The sequence below is a fragment of the Fukomys damarensis genome, unplaced genomic scaffold (assembly GCF_012274545.1).
Source record: "Fukomys damarensis isolate Sample0158 unplaced genomic scaffold, DMR_v1.0_HiC HiC_scaffold_39, whole genome shotgun sequence".
NCBI classification, from domain to species: domain Eukaryota; kingdom Metazoa; phylum Chordata; class Mammalia; order Rodentia; family Bathyergidae; genus Fukomys; species Fukomys damarensis.
In genome coordinates, this window is record NW_022900951.1 from 60,193,258 (window position 1) to 60,200,528 (window position 7,271).

Consider the following 7,271-nt stretch of genomic DNA (forward strand, 5'->3'; position numbering starts at 1 on the left):
CTGTTTATAGACAGTTGTCTCACTGTATTCTTCAAACTTGATTGCAACTTGTGATCTTGCCACCAGGCCCTCCCTGGCCACATGCCACGTTTATGTTATACATTCCTCATAAAAATTTCACAACTGTTGCCACAGTTTCCAAGAGATTGAATATTGTTTTTGTCTTTGGTATGGTAGCCTAGATCCTTAGGTCAATCTTGCAGAGCTTTCAGATTTCTTAATCTCAGTTTAGTTGAGTTTTCATTAAGGGGCAAATCATTGTTACTGGATTGTGGGGTGCTGGAGTATCCTTTTAGAGGTAGTCTCTAGGTTTCTTTCTGTCCTAAACCAAGATTTTGTGATCATGCACAAATGGCAGCAAAGTTTTAAATTTATGAAAGGTAGGGGGAAAGCCAACCTCTTCAGGGCAAGTGTGGGCCAAGCAAATATATGAAAAAATACAGTCTACAGGATGAGATCAGTCTAACTTGAGAAAAAACATGGCAGCAAAAATTCCAATATCAACTGTCCTTTTGTATTTCTCCCACATAGGACTGTGGTTAAGTGCACCCCTTGTCATCAAAAACCTGCTCAAGTTCTCAGACAAAGTCCAAATGCACACCTTTGGGAGCTGCGCTGTGCCTGTGACCTGGGATATTGGAATTACCAGAGAATACCCACTTCCCCGGGCACTTTGGCTCCTAGTAATTAATCTCCTGTCTCATCACTGTTAGGGCAACTTACCAACAAGGTGCAAAAAACTTTTCAAAACAGCTTGTGAAATAATAGAAGGAGAAACACAGCTTTATGGTCCATTATTTCTAATGAAGCTTAATGGAAAATAACAGGAACATGTCATATCAAAGGAAAATTGCTCAATAATAAGTGTATAGCATGTGCACAGGATGCAGTATAACATATACAAGATGTGATGGAACAATATGGTAAATATAGAATTTTCAAAAATTAGTGCAGTGATAGGCCATGCATGTAGCTCAGTGGTTCCACCACCTGCCTCTTAAGCGCAAGGAACCCAGTTCAATCTCTCATACCAAAAAAAGAGAAAAAAGTGAAAGACACATTGCCATGAATCCCTCTCATTTGAAACACATTATCTCATTGTTTCTACCACTTTTCTTTTCCTTCCTTCCTTCCTCCCTTCCTCCCTTCCTTCCTGTCTCTCCCCCACCCAATGGTGATGGAACTCAGGATCTTGTGCTTGCAAGGCAGGTGCGGTGCCACAGAGCTAAATCCCGGGCCCTTCACCACTTTAGCAAGAATCATGACAATAAATTTAGAATGAGCCAACCTTGATATTCACTTACCTTCTGACAACTGTTTAAATTTCCTTAGCTACTATCTATGATGCCTAATTTTGGGCCTTACTTTAGCAAGAATAGTGTTGGAACAGTTTAGTAAGATTTCCACTATGCTTAATATTCCTTTTAGCAATCCTGAATTGGTAAACCCTTTGTCTTGGAATTTTGTGTGTAACTCTCCCACTGATTATTCCTTATTCAGTAGTGAGCTCAATTTAGTTCCAGAGATTTGACCCCTACTGTAATACACCTTTTGAAATTACTCATATTTATTTTCTTTTCTCAACAGAGAAAGGCTCTCTAAATGTATAGTGTATAATATCATGGTGATATACGTATACATATATATTGATACAGGATATAATACTGGGGATAAAACATGAAATGAAGTGCAGCTTGTTTCTCATTAGCAGTCGATGTTTGATTTAAAAGTAACATTACATCATTTCAGTCTAGTCTTTGGTTTGAGAAAGTCCGTTAAAGACATCTGTGTACTCATCCGGGTCATCTGAAAACTTTCCTAGGTCTTGTTTGATGTGTTTGAGGTCACAGAGAAAAAGTCACATGGACAAGGGCAGGTTAGAAATCACTATTTACTTCTTATAATGGATATTTTCTTTGAGGGGCTTTAACAAAATTAGCTATATGCAGACATAGTCCATAGTTTTAATTATGGCTGCCTTTGAAGCCTCATCCCTATATTCTAAAGGATAAGGGGGAGGGATTTCATACTCCAAAGGACAAGTGGGAAAAAACTTAAGCTTGGTAGTACTGGGATTTTGATTCAGATTGCCTTAGAGAATTTATCTTCGCTTTTAGTGAATGGCAAGATTGCATCAGTTGAAGACATCCTGGTTTTTTGAGAACCAAGTATTAATACAAAAAGAGAAAGGTTTCACCCGGGGAGGGACTCATTCCTTGTCAAATTTAACTTATCCCACCCACCGTTGTAAGAATGCTCTCCATACAATCCTCCTCAACAGAAGAACCTGGTAACCTAGGACCCTTCATCAGCATCTCATTGTCCTAGGATTACCGCCACCCCGTAGTCACCTGATACTCCCTCCACTTATTGTGCCTACCCAATAAACGAGGGCTAGCTTGGAGAGTCTTTGTCTTTGCCGGCTCTGAGGCACTGACCTCCAAGCCCTCCATGTACTTCAAAATTATGAAAGTCCCTATTGTGTTTTTTCTCTTAAGCCATTTCTGCCCCCCTTTCTTGGCAGTTGGAGTATTACAAAGTAATGATTAAGAGATCTAAACGGCTGCTTACTAATTCTTTGAGAAAGAGTGAGACAGATAGATTCAAGCATGCACATTTTGCTCTGTAAAAGAAATCAGTTTTAGAGATAGGCAGAAGCAAAAAAAAAAAAAAAAAAAAAAAAAAAAAAAAAAAAAAAACAAACAAAAAAACTGGCTTGAAGGAATTTTGCCTGGGAAGAAGACCCTAAAAGACCTGTGTTATCTGTATAGTCACCTAGGTAACCTTCCCTAGCAACAAACAAGGCTACACATTTTTCAAAATTCATTCTAATGCTGGAGCTCACAGATAAAACTTACACCCATCTCCTAGCAACCTCCTAGTTCACGCTCATCAGTTTTTTACATGCATATGGAAGGAGAGAAAAGGTGGCTGAAAACTTTTATTTCTAGTTAGCAAATCACAAATCTAAATCACTTCTCTGGTAGCTGTTCTGGTGTAGTCTAGTGATAAAGTAGCCAAGGACTTGTAAAGTTAATTTTCCAAAACTGGGGAGTTTTAAGCCCAAACAAGGATTTGTCAAAGCCTCCAGGAAGATACTGTTTTATTTGTGCCTGGCCAGGGATCTATCTTATTAGCAGAGAGAGGAAAGTCCAAATCTGAAGCTCAACTCTTGGTGGAGGCTTGAGAAAGGGCCCTATCAGTCTCATTTCTGGTCACTCTGACACAGAAGATACCCAATGGTCACTGAGAGTTACCTTTCACCTCACTGAGGAGTGCAGGAAGGGACAAGAGATATTTGGAGTTTCTCTGCTAATTACCCATTCTGGCTGTCAGGACTCAGTTTCTACTGGGGAAATCTTTGAGTAGCCCTGGCCAAAATCCCTCAGTTGTTACCCCAGATTTTTAATAGTTCCTCACAATCAGAAATCTGTCTCCAGAAAGGAATCCTGCTGCCCATCTGGTCAACATTTAGTAACTTATTAGCAAAAGTATTTTTCTCCCCTATACACATAAATGATAAGAATCAGATGTACGAGAGGAGAGTGTGTCAGGAGGTTAGGGATTCTCCCTTAAACTAAATATGTTATAGTCCCTTAAATGTTGTGCTTATGGAAATAACTCCTTCTAGTTTTACCCAGAAGTCTGTTCTTTCCATGGGGTCTCAGGTTTAGTTTCCTAAGGAAGACTTGCTCAGAACACTAAGTTAGGACCTCACTTTCTGTTATTTTAAATTGAGTTTATTGGTAGATTTTAGGTATACAGTGCAGTTGCATTCATTATTGGGATCTTGTACCTTTACATGACAGGTCTTGGTTATTTTTTTCTGTTGTCCCTGCCCTCCCCTCACACCCCCCTCCCCTCCCCATTTACAAACACTTATTTCCATGTTTTCATTTTCTCACATTTTTTTCTTTTCCCTTATTACCTTTCCCCTACACTTCCCACTGTCCCTACACCTTTAGCCCTTTTCTTCCCATTTCACATGGTCAGTTATCTCATTAGGATCTTATGTACTATTACAGTTTGTTCACAACAGAGAAACTATTTGGTATTTACACAAGTGTGACTTATTTATTTCACCTAGGACTGTATCCTCAATATGTATCCATTTTCCTATGAATGAATCTAATTTTTTATTCTTTATGGCTGAGTAATATTCCATTTTATAGAAAAACTACATCTTCTTTATCCAGTTTCCAACTGATGGGCAAATGAGCTGTTTCCAAGTTTTAGCTATTACAAACTGTGCGGCTATACACATGGGTGCACATACTTCTCTGTGATATGATTCTTTTAATTCTTTTGGAAAGATACCCAGCAGAGGGATGGCTGGGTCAAATGGAACCTCTAGTCCCAGCTCTTTGAGGTATCTTCATATTGATTTCCATAGTGGTTGCACCAGTCTGCACTCCCACCAACAATGGAGAAGGGTTCCTTTCTTCCCACAACCCCCCCAAAATTTGTTATTGTGTGATTTCTTGATAGCAGCCATTCTTTGTGGGGTGACGTGGAATCTCAGTGTTGTTTTCATCTGCATCTCTCGAATGACCAGTGATGTGGAACATTTTTTCATATATTTACTTGCTGCTTTTACTTCTTTGTCTGAGAAATGTCTATTCATTTCAGATGCCCATTTTTGAATCGGGTCTTTATATTTGGGGTGCTGATTGTTTCGAGTTCTTTATGTATTCTAGATAATAGTCCTTTGTCTGAGGAGCAGCTGGTAAAAATTTTTTCCTGCATTGTAGGTTGTCTCAGTTCTATTGATGGTTTCTTTTGCAGTGCAGAAGCTTTTTAATAAGATGAGATCCCAGTTGTTGATTCTGCTAATCCCCATGCTACTGAGGATTTGTTCATAAAGACTTTTCTTATGCCAGTGTCTCAAGAGTTCTGCCTAATTTATCTTCCAGAAAGTTTAGTATTTCTTTTTTAATATTTAGATCTTTAATCCACTTGGATTTTAATTTAGTGTATGGTGAAAGATAAGGGTCTAGTTTGAATCTTTGGCAGGTTGAGATCCAGTTTTTTCAACACCATTTATTAAAGAGGCTATCTTTCCTCCACTGAGGATGGTCAGCTCCTTTGTCAAAGATGAGGTAGCTGAGTACATCTGGATTTGTTTTTGTGTCTTCCAGGCTGTTCCACTGATCCTCAGATCTGTTTCTTTGCCAGTACCATGATGTTTTTATCACACTGGCTTTGTAGTATAGTTTCAAATTGGGAATTGTTATACCCACTGCCATGTGTCTGTTGCCTAGGATGGCTTTTGCTATTCTAGGTCTCTTATGGTTCCAAATGAATTTTTGGATTTTTTTTCTAGTTCTGTGAAATATAGTGTTGGAATTTCAATTGGCATTGCATTGAATCTGTATAGCAGTTTTGGTAGTATGGCCATTTTCACTGTGTTGATTCTTCCTACCCAGGAGCAGGGGATATATTCCCATTTTCTTATATCCTCTTCAATCTCTTTTTGCAGAGTGCTGTAGTTTTCAGTGTAGAGATCTTTTGCTTCTTTTGTTAGATTGATTCCTAGATACTTCACTTTTTGGAAGCTATTGTGAAAGGATTTTCCCCCTTATTTCTCTATCAGTGAGTCTGTTATTTGTGTATAAGAAGGCTATTGATTTTTGGGTGTTCACCTTGTATCCAGATACTTTACTGAATCTGGCAATTAAGTCTAGAAGTCTTTTGGTGGAGTTTTTTGGATCTTCAATGTAGAGTATCATATCATCAGCAAATAATGACAGTTTAACTTCTTCCTTTCTTGTCTTTATTGCTTTAATTTCCTTCTATTGTCTATTTGCTGTGGCTAATGTTTCCAGAACTAAATTGAAGAGGAGTTGTAATAGTGGGCATCCTTGTCTTGTTCCTGATTTTAACATGAAACTTTTCAGTTTTTGGCCATTTAATATGATGTTGGCTGTTGGTTTTTCATAGATAGCCATTATTAAGTTGAGATATAGACCATCTATAACAATTTTTGCAGGGTTTTTTATCATGAATGGGTGTTGCATTTTGTCAAATGCTTTTTCTGCATCTATTGAGAAGATCATATGGTTTTTGTCCTTGACTTTGTTAATATAGTGTATTACATTTATTTATCTATGTATGTTGAACCAGAGCACCTCACTTTTATGTGCTCTGCTGGTTGGGCAGAATTTCAATGTTTCCTCTGATCCAGAGACAGGGTATGTGTTCCTCATCTAAAATTACTTCTCTGTCTTAGGCATTAGCAAAATGCTCATTTTCTAAGGACTTAATTTAAAGGTTCTTAGGTGGTGAGCTTGCAGTGTTTCATCTTCAGAGCTGAGCCGAGGCGTGGCGAGAGTCTTGCGAAGTGACGAGAGTCTTGCGAAGTGACCCCGGCTGACCTCAAACTTCTTATCTTCCTGCTTCAGCTTCCTGAGTAGCTGGATTCCAGAAATTGACCTGTTGAGAAATGCACTGGGAAGAACCTGCTCTTGTGCCCTAAGAGTAGGACAATGTCACAAGTTAAAAACTCTTACTCCTTTGATGCTCCCTCAGACTTCATCAATTTTACATCTTTGGATTATGAGGAAAATACAGAAAATGTGGACTCATGGTTTGAAGAAAAGTCCAATTTAGAGAATAAGTTTCTTGGGAAAAGTGGAACAGGAGAGCTTTTTCAGAGCAAAACTTCCCTGAGAAAAGCAAATCTTCAGCAAGCTAGTCTTACACCTTTGTGACCAGTTGAGAGCACTTAGTACAAAGAGGCAGAAAAAGTAAAACTTATGGAACATTCTAATTCATCAAATGTTTATTGCACCCTGGAAGTTGAGGGAAGCAAATCAAGAAATACTCCAGCTCAGCCTCAGAGGATATCTCTTAGACTCTCTGCCCAAAAGAATTTGGAAAAGATAGAAAAACACCATGTTCAGATGAAAGCAGAGATGTGCTACTCCTGTAATCAGTGAAATTCCACCTTCCAAAAAGATGAAAATTTCTCAAAACAGAAAGGAGCCAGAGGAAGAGGAAGAGGAAGAGGGCAGTGCTCAAGATACTTCCAAAAATAATAAAAATCTCCCCCCAAAAGTGAAGGGTAGACATACTATGCCTCATGTAGCAACTATAAAGCAGAAGGTTCTCAAAAGTACTGAGGAGCAAGAGTTGGAGAAGAGCATGAAAATGCAGCAGGAGGTGGTAGAAATGAAGAGTTCAAGAAACTTGTTCTTGCAGGAGCAGGGCAACCTGTGAAGAAATCAGTGAGCCAGGTAACCGAAGCAGTTGACTTCCACTTCTGCACAGAT

General features: G+C 38.8%; 1 pseudogene; it reads left to right on the top strand.

Annotated features, from left to right (window-relative positions):
- Window positions 1-6,485: 6,485 nt before the first annotated feature.
- LOC104861829 overlaps window positions 6,486-7,271 on the top strand; it is a 3,530-nt pseudogene continuing 2,744 nt past the window's right edge.